The sequence below is a fragment of the Cherax quadricarinatus genome, chromosome 85 (genome assembly GCF_038502225.1).
Source record: "Cherax quadricarinatus isolate ZL_2023a chromosome 85, ASM3850222v1, whole genome shotgun sequence".
Classification (NCBI taxonomy): Eukaryota; Metazoa; Arthropoda; class Malacostraca; order Decapoda; family Parastacidae; genus Cherax; species Cherax quadricarinatus.
This window is the reverse complement of record NC_091376.1, coordinates 4,105,514-4,121,964: the sequence shown is the minus strand read 5'-3', so window position 1 is coordinate 4,121,964 and position 16,451 is coordinate 4,105,514. Positions and strand designations below refer to the sequence as shown.

At 45.3% G+C, this 16,451-nt stretch overlaps 1 protein-coding gene across 1 annotated transcript in view; it reads right to left on the bottom strand.

Moving 5' to 3' along the window:
• Positions 1 to 16,451, bottom strand: part of sano (serrano) — a 939,183-nt gene that overhangs the window by 83,631 nt on the left and 839,101 nt on the right. The gene's annotated exons all lie outside the window — the stretch shown is intronic.

Here is a 16,451-nt window from a genome sequence, read left to right as displayed (position 1 = left end):
CAAAGAAACAAGGTAACTAAAGATTGTCCTAGAAGTTGGCAACCTAAATCAGCTGCTCATTGCCGGCCTGATGTATCTGCTACTGTAACTTCTCGTACCTTTAACAGGAAAACTCACAATCCTGAATCTCTGTGGCTAGACAGAAGTCTGATATCGAGAAGAAGAAAGTTAAATGTACCTATTGTAACAGAAAAGGACATGCTAGAGAGTATTGCTATAAGTAAGAAAGAAATACGAGAAGCAGTCGTATGGCTGGCGCCCCCACACAAGTCGTATCTTCTTCTGAGCAACAAAGGCACCAAAATCCTAGTAATACCTCTGATCCTACTGTTTTAGATAATATTACTCAGGACAGATGACTAGCGTCAGAAAGTGTATCTGACGAAAAGATTCGTTCAGCGATGAGTCCTTACTTTTCGAGAGGTAAAGTAGGATTTGACGAATCACATCTAACTGAGATAATTACTTTCAGAGACACTGGCAGTTATCTCACGTTATTAAGAAAAGATGTACTGACCATAACTGATGATACCTATTGCAAGATAGATGTATTGTTAGAAGCCTATGGAGGGGCTGTTATAAAAGTACCTCTTCATAAAGTTTACATTGAAACAAGCTATTATACTGGTTATATTTCAGTGAGTATATCCAGTGGTGTATTTCCCATCAGGTCAGTGGACTTGTTGATAGGGAATGATATCCTTCATGCTGGTATATGTAAAGAACCACTTGTGATTGATAATACCACTGATGATAATTATGCCATTGAAGCTTGTAGAGAGAAGCCTATTTCATTTCCTCTCAGCGCAATTACTAGAGCTATGTCAAAGATACAACAACCATCCTTGTCTCCTGTTGAGTTAGTGGATGACAATGATTTGGGGTTGAATATGTTGTTTAGTGATGCTCTGCACCCAGGGTCATTAACACCAACTCCCCCCGGTCATTAACCTAGTCAGGACACAACTGACGTTAAATTTCTAACTCATGATGATTTAATCAAGGGTCAGTTTGTTGATCAGTCACTGGAAAGACTGAGAGATATAGCAGTTACTGAGAGTTGTTACTATTATAGTAACGGTGTACTGATGGAGAAAAATACATGTAAGTTGTCAGCTGATAGTGTTTCCACCACAGTCAAGCATCTCGTAGTGTTACCAATTACATTTCGTGAACAAGCCATTGATTTTGCTCACAATAGTCCCATTGGAGGACATTTGGGTGTCAAGAAGACACTCGGTAAACTGGCAAAACATTTTACTTGGCCAAAGATGAAGGAAACAGTAGCTGATCATGTGCGACGTTGCCACGTGTGTCAAGTGACAGGCAAGCCAACGCACACACCTCCACCTACACCTCTCACTGTGTTCATTAGTAGGAAAGTTCAGTTCATCTGGACTAGTGATTGTTCAGATTTGTTCAAAAGGTTGAAGCATCTGCTTTCCTCTGCTCCAGTGTTGAGTCCAAATTTCAATCTTCCCTTCTTTTTACATATAGATGCGAGTGGCTATGCAGTGGGTGCTGTGCTGCTCCAACAGTCAACATCCACTGATATTCTCCATCCTATATGTTACTATTCACTTAAGCTCAAACGACACCAGAAAAATTATGCCACTATTGAGAAAGAGGCTCTAGCTCTTGTGGTGTCCTTTGAACATTTTGACGTGTATTTAGGCACTTCCCCATTTAAAATTTACGTAATTTTATGCCCAAATACCTTTTGTTACTTGCCATGTCAAATTCAGTAAAGTAACGTAATCCCTCCAGCCCATATTAACTATGTATACTCATGTCATGTCTAATTATTATATTTATATATTCACAGTAGTGATGTGTATGAGGAGGAGACATAAGCTGAGTGATGAGTGGGTAGTGTTGTGTGGGCGATGTTACTGCTTGGCGCAACACTGTCCTGCCGCAGACCCCCCCCCTTCACTGCACACCTTAAGCTGTTTAATACTCAGATGTCCATACTTCATAGCATTCCACAACCACTACTTAAGAGTGGAATGCTGTCTCCTGTCTATAGCACAAGACTATTATGTTGTCTACACTACTATGATCGAGCCTCAAAGTGCCCTGCTTGTCTACGCTATCCTGTCTCTACACTGATGTACATAACCACGAGAATGCAGAGATACAATACTGTGTACTGCCCTAGTACTAGGGGCGTAACTTATAGTGAAACAGACACTGTTAAATTATAGAAGTGCTTGGCACAAGAGTGACTCTGATTAATGTTTATATTAAATTGTATTGATATGAGTAATCAGTAATAATGTGAAAGACATTAATGCAACTCCTAGTGCGACCGTTTGTCGTGTTGGGGGGGGGTTGCAACCCCTGAATGGGTTGCAATATATATAATGTATATTATGATTATGAATATAATAATTATTACCTTTTCATATAATTTTATATTGCTTATATTTGCGATAATAGCTAAATCGTAAATGTATTGCTTTATATTGTTATTTGACTTAGCTTCCTTTGGTTAGGTAGGATGTAACATATTATGTGCTCAGTTCAAGTCTTGATTGTCTAACTACTGTAATTATCACTTGTGGCTCGTTAGACTGCCGGCTTCTGTTTCTGAGCTGCAGCTGTCCACGGAGCTATCACGTGATCGAGGGGGGGGTGTCCTCACCTCGCCTGAAGTATTCAGTCTGGTCTAGACTCGCTGGGTGGGACATATTCCAGACAAAGTGCCTAAATCTCCCTTATAGGCCTTTGTTGGAAGACCGTCTCTAGCTTTCTTGTAGGTTCTGTGATACTCTGTTCACAGAACATTGTATAGACTTAGTGATTTTCGACGTTGTACTGAGGTTGTGTGTCGCATAGACACTCCAAACATCTCAGGTTCTGAGCTGTAGCTTCTGACCTAACTTGTACTGGTATCTGTGTATTATCACAGTCGGGGATTTAATTATGCTGAACTTAGATTCAGTAGTATGGGAGTTTTGTGACTTTTGTGGAGGATCTGCTGATGGTCCCTACTTAGTGTTGTTATATTATCTCCTTGTCCTGATTGTGGCGCAGTTGATTGTTGTATTGCTATTGGGGTTAGCATTCTTTTTATTGTTTAAGCAGACTGTTCTGGTTGCCAGTCGGTCAAGAAGTTAGTTTATGTGAGGACTTTGTCAGTCACTTGTTTAAGTCTAGTTGAGTCGTGAGACACAGCGAACTACTTAGAGCACTTACACACATACACACAAACTTACTTGTACATATTTGTAATATCTTATTAAATGTTAATGTACCAGACGGTACTTAAGAATTATGAATGTGATATGTGCTTTCAGCACAATGTTGTTCACGACAGAAGTGAATATTTTGATTACTGTGATTAATTTAATTTGATAATATACCTCTAGACTTCATAAATTTATTAAATTTTAATTTCTCTAGTTAGTAGCCTACCAGTTGTAATTCTGAAGCACTATTGAATCACACTGAATTCTAATGGATAATTGGACAAGGATACTGACTACTTGTTACGAAAACCCAGTAACAGGCTGGATGCTAGAAGGGCAGTCCTTTCTAGTATTCACTGGAGATCTCTAAGCTTTTAGAATCGCGTTTTTTGTAACACTGTACCATGTCAGTGTGAATCTACTTGGAGGGTATTCCGGGGATCAATGCCCCCGCGGCCCGGTCCACGACCAGTCCTCCCGGTGGATCAGGGCCTAATTAACGAGGCTGTTACGGCTGGCCGCACGCAATCCAACGTGCGAACCAGAGCCCGGCTGATCTGGCATCGACTTTAGGTATCTGTCCAGCTCCCTCTTGAAGACAACCAGGGGTCGACTTGTAATGCCCCTTTTTGCTGGTGGGAGGCTGCTGAACAGTCTTGGGCCCCGGATACTTATTGTGTTTTCTCTTAGTGTACCAGTGACGCCCTTACTTTTCACTGGGGGTATGTTACATCGCCTGCCAAGTCTTTTGCTTTCGTATGGAGTGATTGCTGTGTGTATATTAGGGACCAGTCCCTCCACAATCTTCCAGGTGTAGATTATGATATATCCCTCTCGCCTGCGCTCTAGTGAGTACAAGCCACGTGCTTCCTGGCGTTCCCAGTAGTTAAGGCATTTGATGGAACGTGTACGTGCAGTAAAGGTTCTCTGTATATTCTCTAGTTCTGCAATTTCACCTGCCTTGAATGGGGATGTTAATGTACAGCAGTATTCCAGCCTAGAGAGAACAAGTGATTTAAAAAGAATCATCATTGGCTTAGCATCTCTTGTCTTGAATGTTCTCATTATCCATCCTATCAGTTTCCTCGCAGATGTGATAGTGGCATCGTTGTGGTCCTTGAAAGTGATATCCTCAAACATTACCACTCCCAGGTCCTTCACATTACTTTCCGCTCTATTGTGTAATTAGAGTTTGTAGTATACTCAGTTCTAGTTATTATTTCCTCCAGTTTTCCATAACGGAGTAGTTGGAATTTGTCTTCATTGAACATCATATTGTTCTCTGTTGCCCATTGGAAAACTTGGTTTATATCTTCTTGGAGCTTTGTAGTGTCCTCAATGGATCCTAGTATCGTCTGCAAAGGATGATACAGTGCTATGATTTACATCTCTGTGTCTGATAGGAAAATAAGGAACAGGATAGGTGCGAGTACTGTGCCTTGTGTATACAGAAACCCAACTAGCTGGATGAATCTCATTACACTGTCATGGTACAGTAGTTAGTTCACAGGCCTAGTCATGGGTTCCAACACCACTCTGCTCAGTGAGTCGAATGAAGATTTAGATATCTTGAGTGTTTCAAGAAAACCGTCAACAGCAGAGGGTGGTGGTTTCAATACATACAAAGTTTACACGCATCACGCCGCAGGACGAAGTCATGCACAGAAGCAGTATACACACCTCTAATTGACGTGACTCCTCCTGACCCTACCACAATGAAAACAGTTATGATGGAGGTCAACAGACTGACAAAGATAGATGACCAAGCAACTACATTATTTACAGATCTACAACTGTATGGTGTGAGTCTTAATATACAGCGGTCGCACCGAGAATTTTTCGACTATCATTACATCCTTTGCTTTGGAAGAATGTAGGAGCCATAATGTCTGGCAGTGTAAGGCAGGAAAGCTGCCTTGACTAACTGGCAAGAATATTCATTGGAACACAAGATCACTATACACAAATAACCCGCACATAGAAGAGGAGATTACGACGACGTTTCGGTCCGACTTGGACCATTTACAAAGTCACACAGTGTGACTTTGTAAATGGTCCAAGTCGGACCGAAACATCGTCGTAAGCTCCTCTCTTCTATGTGCGGGTTATTTATGTATCGTTCCAGTCACGGTATTGTGCCTTTTTTTGTTAAGATCACTCTATATTGCATGTGATGAAAAAGATTCTACGTAAAATTCTGAGAAGTTAATACATCTGATGAACATCTGGAGGAACTAAACGACAGATCACAAAGAAACAGTACAATAAAACACTGGATAGAAAACTCTATGAAACCAGGATTAGTGTCGTTCATTACAAGTGAACGGGGTGAGCACTACACATGAGGGAAGTCAACGAGATGGTATCTTACTTCTTCGTTACAATGTCACTTTCATAATGCCAGGTATGGTCTCTTTATCCCTGATCAGTGAATAAGCTACATGGAGAAAGCTTGGTGGGATTTATTGAATCAGGTTCAATGTCACAAGTAAGAACTATAGACTGGTATACACAGGGACATGTTTACCGTGACCTTGATGCGCTACTGACATGGTCCATGTGGAATAACAATGAATAAAAAAAAAACTGTCAGTGAGCCATTAGACAACACATCTGCAGCAGACTGTTGAAGGACATTCATGATATAAAGAATACATCGTCTGAGAGTGTAAATATTCACAAGGAAGCGATAATATCATGGACCAAGTATGATTAAACTGACAAAGGCTATTAAGAAAACATTTAAAACAATGTATTGATCCAATAAATACTGAAAAAAACACACAACTTTACCAGCGAACATAATTAATGGACGTATATACCCAGAGAGGGAAAAACGTAAATGACGTAGATGCGGGTAAGACGCACATACATGTGTATGAAGCAAACTGGTCTTAGATAACATAAACTCTGAGGGAAAGGGGGGGGGGAGAGGGTTCTTACAATCCTAAAGAGGACAAAAAAAAGGCGTTGCTGAACAGTTCAAATTTCAACTAATTTTCAGACTGGTTATGGGATTCGTCAGCTGTCATGGTGTTAGTGTAAACAACATAATGGGCTATGAACTAGCACCAGTTCGAACCTCAATGTTTGATGAGAAAAATGGATGTGTGAACCACCGAATCAAAGTCAGGCAGTGCAACTAGGCAGTTTGATGTCACTGTTATCCAGATAAACGTGTTATTGTTTAGGTACGTCACTGGCCTCAGGTAAAGGCATTGTGAGAGACATAGTTACAAATTTTGTGACACATGTTACCAGAAGAATTAAAAAAGAGCATAGAAATGCGTACGCATAACCTCTGACAGCAAACATGGGGACAGAATTAAAAGTGGCAGTAGATGTGATTGTACAACTCACGCTTCTAAAGAACATCACCTGCCTCGCCTCTTCCGCTTCAACAGGATGTGCTAACTGTCACGAAAAAAACACGCTTGATTGATATGGTACGTGATTAGCTTCTGACTACAATGGCAGAGTCTAACAACCCTAGCAGTCTAGTACTGACTGGGAGCTCCTGCAGATGCCGTATTTTCCGGCATATAAGGCGCACGACAGACGTATCAAAACGAGTAATAAAGGGTTAATTACCCTCTTATTTTACACTTAAGCGTAACCCAAAGTCTACCATTGACCCTACCCTTCATCATATAAGGCGCAGGATGATTTTCCAAGACTTTTTGTGGGAAAAAAGCGCGCCTTATATGCCGGAAAATACGGTACATACAGTGGGTAACCGAAAGCATGATTTAAATACCATACATGAAGAAGCTGATGTACCGTACCTCACCAAGTGGTATCATTAAAACAGGTATCACAATATGAAAGTTATCAGTGATATTCCTGATGTCTGTGTTTATTAGTACATTACAGTCTTGGAGACCACAAGTTAACAATGTTCACCATTAAACACACACAAATAACCCGCACATACGAGAAAGTAGTTTATGACGACGTTTCTGTCTGAGACCATTGACTAGTTACACTAACACAAGAAGGTAAGGGAGCCAGTATATATATAGGAGAGGACAGAAATGGTGGTGGCGGTGGCGGTGGTGGTGGCGGTGGTGGTGGTGGTGGTGGTGGTGCTGGTGGTGGTGCTGGTGGTGGTGGTATGGTGGTGGCGGTGGTGTTGGTGGTGGCGGTGGTGGTGCGGTGGTGGTGGTGGTGGTGCTGGTGGTGTTGATTGGTGGTGGTGGCGGTGGTGGCGCTGGTGGTGGTGGTGGCGGTGGTGGTGGTGGCGGTGGTGGTGACGGTGGTGGTACGGTGGTGGTGGTGGTGGTGGTGGCGGTGGTGGTGTGGTGGTGGTGGCGGTGGTGGTGGTGGTGGTGGTGGTGGTGGTAGGTGGTGGTGGTGGGGCGGTGGTGGTGGCGGTGGTGGTGGTGGCGGTGGTGGTGGTAATGGTAGGTGGTAATGGTGGTGTGCTGGTAGTGGAGGTGATAGTGGTGGCGGTGGTGGTGGTGGTGGTGCTGGTGGTGGTGGTAGTAGGTAATGGTGGGGTGGTGGTGGTAGTGGTAATAGGTAGTAGGTAGTATGGTAAGTATAGTAGTAGTAGTAGTAGTAGTAGTAGTAGTAGTAGTAGTAGTAGTAGTAATGTCTTTATGTTGTTTATCAGCTAACATACAGTAGGAACCACAGTTGTTAAACAAACACACAATGCTTCTCAAATGTTGAGAGTTGATGCTGTTTACAGTGGTGATACAGTGGTGATACAGCGGTGATACAGTGGTGATACAGTGGTGATACAGTGGTCACTGTGGAAGAGACGAACCTAAGACTGTAAAGGTTCATGAAGCAAGAAACTGGGTTGATAGCTGTAATTGCTGTATCAAGAGTACTTGGTGCAGCTTGCTGTGCTCACAAGTACCAGGCTGGAGACACAATATCTGATACCAACTACAAAGTTCGGCTCTCAAGGACAGGAACAAGAGGCACATGTCTGCTGCTAAAACTTGACATCAGGCTGCAGAGACTTTCAATTAAAGCACCCAGAGTGCTCAATTAAAGTGCAGAGTGCTCAGTTAAAGCGCAAAGTGTGCTCTTAGATGTGTAGTGCAGCGGTTGCAGTAATTCGCTTCGTCTGTTAGACGTGAATGACGCGCCAGATGTTAACACACAAGATTAGAATTTAATTCGTTAGCATCTTAGTTAATGCCGTAATATTATGGCGTCATGAGAAAGCCTTTTTGTTTGATTCTCTTTTGTTTTTAATGTTATGGCGTCAGGAGAAAGCCTTTTTCTTTGACCCTCTTTTGTTCTTATCGTTGTGGCATTAGTAATAGTATACTACTAATAATAATCCTTATTTGTACCACTACACGATACAACTTATACAGACCATAGCTGACATCAATGACATACTAATTAAGTTCCTGGTTATGTAGATTATTATTAAAATCAAGGGGGAAGCGCTATCTCAGTAGTAGTAACCAGTTACCAGTAACCAGTACCAGTAGTTGACTCACTACCAACCGTCTCTGCCTGAGTCACTGTCTGAACTCATATTGTGCTGACCTAGCAGTATTCAAAGACCCCCTCACATATGGGTACTGTGGGAGGCCAGTCAGTTGACGAGAGTGAGCAAGAGAGATAGGTTACGGCTGTAAGGGCGCTCTCCACATTATCTGTAATTATATGTACTACCAGCCTACGTGAGTATTACTTTACCCAATCCACGTGTTCGAACTCCCACATGATAGCTAAACCCGGAGGATTATACAGCGCCTGGGGGGGGGGGATGTGGAAGGCATTCAGGCTTAATTCGGGGAACTGGAGCACAGATCCAATTCCCTAAATCAAGAGCCCCTCACCAACATCAAGGAACCTTCCTTGAGGGGTGGTTATGTAGAGCATTTCGGGCAAATTAAGTTAATTTTGTCCCCAGGATGCGACCCACATCAGGTACCTATTTACAGCTATGTAAACATTGACAGAACATGTCTTAAGGAAACAAGTCCTAATGTTTCCACCTATACTGGGGATCGAACCTCGGACCTTAATGTGTGAGCTGACAGGGCTGCCAACCGAATTATCAATAAATATTACAGTGCTGAATATACAAATAACCTGCACGTAGGAGAATGAAACTTCAGACGACTTTTCGGTCCTAGTTAATGATCCAAGTCAGACCGAAACGTCGGCCTAAGTTTCTCTCTCCCATGTGCGGGTTATTTGTGTCTTGTTCCATTGAACTGTGACTCTTTCATTCTTCACAGCACTGATAGTCATGTTGATTTATACGTCTTTTATTATTATGGATGACTGGTGACCACCTTGGACTGGTGAGCTTTAAAGGGGTGGAGGGGTAAGCCAGCGGAAGGCCTCGGTCAGATAACCAAAAGCTCCGGTGGCGGGTCATCATCTGACTAAGACCCGCGTCAGGGAACACTTGTCCTGTTTCCTGACAAATCTTACCTAACGTAACCTTCATTAAGGATGACAGAATAACACTGACAGAATTATCAGAGGTTCAGCATTATCCGGGAAGAATTATACATCGGATAATTGCAGGTTCATCCGTCTTTCCACCAGACTAACGATATAATCACCAATAATTTATTTTCTGATTACAACCTCAGTCAAGTGTAGATATTGTTAAATACACCATCACTACTGCATCACTATAACTTGCACCATCATCACATCACTATAACTTGCACCACCATCACATCACTATAACTTGCACCATCATCACATCACTATAACTTGCACCATCACATCACTATAACTTGCACCACCACCACATCACTATAACTTGCACCATCACATCACTATAACTTGCACCACCATCACATCACTATAACTTGCACCATCACATCACTATAACTTGCACCACCATCACATCACTATAACTTGCACCATCACATCACTATAACTTGCACCACCATATCACTACATCACTATAACTTGCACCACCACATCACTATAACTTGCACCACCACCACATCACTAACTTCCACCACCACCACATCACTATAATTTGCACCACCATCACATCACTATAACTTGCCCCACCACACCACTATAACTTGCACCACCACACCACATCACTATAATTTGCACCACCACACTATCATCACCACATCACTATAACTTGCACCACCACACCATCACATTACTATAACTTGCACCACCACACCATCACATTACTATAACTTGCACCACTACACCATCACATTACTATAACTTGCACCACTACACCATCATATCATTATAACTTGCACCACCACACCATCACATTACTATAACTTGCACCACTACACCATCATATCACTATAACTTGCACCACCACACCATCAAATTACTATAACTTCCACCACTACACCATCATATCACTATAACTTGCACCACCACACCATCATCACCACATCACTATAACTTGCACCACCACACCATCATCACATTACTATAACTTGCACCACTACACCATCATATCACTATAACTTGCACTACCACACCATCACATCACTATAACTTGCATCACACACCATCATCACCATATCACTATAGCTTGCACCACCACACCACATCACTAACTTGCACCACCGCACCATCATCACCACCATATCACTATAGCTTGCACCACCACACCACACAGTCACCACAACTTTCACTATACTGTCACTACCTTTATCCGTCCCTCCCTCCCCCTCGTTTACTACCGTTGTCTTCTTGCTTCAGTGTCACTTGTCAATGATCCAAACTGGATCGAAACGTTATCAGTTTCCTTCTCTTATGGTGCGTGTTATGTACCCTCACATAACTACAAGTTAGTTTCTGATCAGACGGGCTGTGGTGCTTATGTTGAAATTCGTGCGGGTAGTAACAATAGCCTGGTTAATCAGGTCATTAACCAAGGTCTTGGATAGGGCTGCTAGTGGCCCTGACCCTCGGAACACTATCCAGGTATTAAAAACACTATCACCACCATCACCACCACACATCACCATCTCACTACCAGCAGCATCAGACAACTATATCACCATCACCACACCCACTTTATATCACCGCCCTTGCATCCTAACACCAAAATCATCAGCATACACCACAAATCACCACACCACGACTACCACCATCACACTACCACTACCATCATCACACTACCACTACCACCATCACACTACCACTACCACCATCACACTACCACTACCACCATCACACTACCACTACCACCATCACACTACCACTACCACCATCACACTACCACTACCACCATCACACTACCACCATCACACTACCACTACCACCATCACACTACCACTACCACCATCACACTACCACTACCACCATCACACTAGCACTACCACCATCACACTGGTAATACCACCATCACACTAGCATTACCACCATCACACTACCACCATCACACTATCACTACGACCATCACACTACCACTACCATCATCACACTAGCACTACCACCATCACACTATCACTACCATCATCACATTACCACTACCACCATCACACTACCACTACCACCATTACAATACAACCATCACACTATCACTACCACCATCACATTACCACTACCTCCATCACACTAATACCATCACACTACCACTACCATCACACTAGCACTACTACCATAACACTACCACTATCATCACACTAGCACCATCACACTACCACTATCACCATCACACTACCACTACCATCATCACACTACCACTACCATCATCACACTACCACTACCACCATCACACTACCACTACCATCATCACACTACCACTACCACCATCACACTACCACTACCACCATCACACTACCACTACCATCATCACACTACCACTACCACCATCACACTACCACTACCACCATCACAATACTACCATCACACTATCACTACCATCATCACACTACCACTACCATCATCACACTAGCACTACCACCATCACACTAGCACTACCACCATCACACTACCACTACCATCATCACACTAGCACTACCACCATCACACTAGCACTACCACCATCACACTACCACTACCATCATCACACTAGCACTACCACCATCACACTACCACTACCACCATTACAATACAACCATCACACTATCACTACCATCATCACACTACCACTACCATCATCACACTAGCACTACCACCATCACACTAGCACTACCACCATCACACTACCACTACCATCATCACACTAGCACTACCACCATCACACTAGCACTACCACCATCACACTAGCACTACCACCATCACACTATCACTACCATCATCACATTACCACTACCACCATCACACTAGCACTACCACCATCACACTAGCACTACCACCATCACACTATCACTACCATCATCACATTACCACTACCACCATCACACTACCACTACCACCATTACAATACAACCATCACACTATCACTACCACCATCACATTACCACTACCACCATCACACTATCACTACGACCATCACACTACCACTACCATCATCACACTAGCACTACCACCATCACACTAGCACTACCACCATCACAAGTCTTACCACTACCACCATCACAAGTCTTACCACTACCACCATCACAAGTCTTACCACTACCACCATCACAAGTCTTACCACTACCACCATCACAAGTCTTACCACTACCACCATCACACTACCACCATCACACTATCACTACGACCATCACACTACCACTACCATCATCACATTACCACTACCACCATCACACTAGCACTACCACCATCACACTATCACTACCATCATCACATTACCACTACCACCATCACACTACCACTACCACCATCACACTACCACTATCACCATCCCTACCTACCCTATCACCCATCACTACCACTACCACCCATCACACTGCCACTGCCACCATCACACTTCCTCTCCTGTCCATCCTACCACTATCACCATCCGTTTATTACCTACCACCATCACCACTAGCTTTTCTACCACCGTCACACTAACCACCCATCCACATGGCACTACCACCATCCCACTATCACTGCACCATCATCCATTTGCCACTACCACCCTGTCACACCTGGCCTCACCACCATCCCATCACTATCCACTACCATCATCCGCATTACCTCTGCCATCCACCATCCTGCCACTGCCACCCATCCATCCTGCCACCTGTCACCCATCCACACTGCCACTATCACCCATCACGTTACCACTACCACCATCCGCTGCTGTACGTACCATCATCTGCCTACCATCCACTACCTACTACCGCCCATCCGCACTATCCACTGCCATCATCCGTTGCCCACCCTGCCCGTCCATCACTGCCACTACCACCATCCTTGCAAATGCTGCCGTCCGCATTATCTTTCTGCGTCGTCCACTGCCACTACCATCCGTCACTACAACTGCCGTCGCTGCACTGCCACCACTGCCATCGTCCCGCACTATCACTTACCACCATCGCACTACCATTACCACCCATCCTCACCACTGCTACGAATCCACTGCCACTATCCTCCATCACCATACCTTTACCTACCATCGTCACACTACCGCCATCCACACTGCCACTATCATAATTACTCTACCATCGTCCGCACTGCCACCGTCACCTGCCACTATCACTGGCACCGTCACGCTACCACTATCACCATCCTGACCTACTACCATCATCACTACCTACCTGACCATCATGACACTACCATCCATCCTACCACTATCACACTACCACCATCCTACCACTAATACCATCCGCCACCTACCTACCATCATCCTACCACCTACCATGCCACTCACCTACCTACCACCATCCACACTGCCACTGTAACCAATGACTACCACTACCACCGTCACTATCCCTGCCACCATCCACACTACCACATTACCACCATCCCTCACCTACCTACCACCATCATCCACTACCACCTACCATCCCATCACTACCCTACCATGCCATCCCGTACCTACCACCATCCTGCCACTATCCGCATTTACACTGCCAATCATCTCACTACCCACCCATCGCACTACCATTATCATCGTCGTACCTACCATCATCCTCGCTTTTCTACCTGTAACACTGCCACTATCCATCCTGGACTAACCATCCACTCCACTATCCTTGTCCGCACTGCCTGCCGTCCATCCATCCTGCTACTGTCCGTCGTGCCTGCCACCGTCACGCTGCCGCTACCGTCATCCCGTACCACCTACTGCCATCCACACTGCCACTACCGTGATCACCTACTGCCACTGCCACCCATCCACCTGCCACCATGCCGCCGTCGCTGCCACTACCTGCAATCACACTGCCCTGCCATCCTACCACTACCACCATGCCTGCGCATGCTGCCACTCTGCCGTCCACTACCACTACCATCATCCACCTGCCACCATACCTGCCATTGCCATCGCACTACCACTACCACTTACCACCTATCCATGCCATGCCACGCTACCACTATCCACCATCCTCACCACCGCCTACCATCATCTTTGCCAATCCTGCCTACCATCATCACCTGTTATCCTGCCATGTCCTCTGCCGTTCACACTGTGCAATCGTCCACTGGCCACCATCCTGCCTATCTTTAAGCCGTCCGTCACCGCCTACCATCATCACCGTCCTACCTGCCGTCGTCCTTTTTGCATCCACCACCTATCCACCGTCACTGCCACCGTCCTACCGCCATGCCATACCACATGACCACTACCATCCCATCCTTTCCTACTACCATCGTCACTACCACCTACCACCATCCGCACTACCACTCCACCACCATCCACTACCCTGCCCATGACCTACCACCGTGCCGCACTACCACTATCCACCCGTCGCACCACCACTACCATCATCTCACCCTGCCATCCCATCCACTGCCATCCTGCCACCATCACCACCTATCACTATTTTCCTACCCATCGCACTGCCATTACCACCATCGCACTCACCACTGCCACCATCGCACTCTACCACTACCACCCATCGCACTGCCACTGCCACCCATCGCACTACCACTGCCATCGTCCCTGCCTGCCATCCTGCTACCTCTCCCGTTGCACTGCCATCGTCCACACTGCCACCCATTCGCTACCATTATCATCGTCGCACTGCCATCATCGCACTGGCGCCTGCCTGCCATAACGCCTACCACTATCATCCACTAAGCGCCATCCACTACCTCTATCCATCCACTGCCTACCATCGTCTCACCTGCCTGCCATCGTCACCTGCCACTGCCTGTCGTCACCCTCTACCACTGTATCATCACTGCCTACCTACCATCCCATCACACTGCCACTGCCGCCATCGTACTACCACTGCCATCGTCACTGCCACTGCCCTACCATCCGTCCTACCACTGCCACCGTCACTGCCGCTGCCATCCCATCCGCACTGCCTACCATGCCGTCGCTGCCACTGCCACCATCACTGCCACCATCCTGCCACCTACCGCATCACACTACCACCACCCATCACACTACCCTACCACCATCCACCTACCATCTGCCTACCTATCCACCATACCACTACCACCATCACTACCACCATCACACTACCACTACCACCATCACACTACCACTACCACCATCACACTACCACTACCACCATCACACTACCACTACCATCATCACACTACCACTACCACCATCACACTACCACTACCACCATCACTACCACCATCACACTACCACTACCACCATCACACTACCACTACCACCATCACACTACCACTACTACCATCACACTACCACCATCACACTACCACTACCACCATCACACTACCACTACCACCATCACTACCACCATCACACTACCACTACCACCATCACACTACCACTACCACCATCACTACCACCATCACACTACCACTACCACCATCACACTACCACTACCACCATCACACTTGGCTGACACATTCTCATTTGTGGTAAGATTATTGGTAATTTTCCGTACGGTTGTTTTTCCCAGCTGTGATTCAGTGGAAAGAGGGAACGACGAGGAAGGGAGGAAAGAGAGGGGTGAAGAGAGGAAGAAAGAGGGAAGGAATATGGATGGAATGAGGGAAGGAAAATAGATGGAAAGGGGAGATGTGGGAAGGGCAAGAAATAAGAGAGGGTGATAAGGCACTTCCTTACATACCTATGGCGCATCTGTGTCCCCTTGATCCTGGTCCTCTTAATTCAGTTTGTCCCTATTAGTCCTATGGACTCGTCTTAGGATTTTGTACGTCGTAATCATGTTTCTCCTTATCCTTCTCTCCGCCGGGTCGTCAGATTCAATTCAGTTCAGAATATGTGTGTCATGCGACGTAAGTCACACA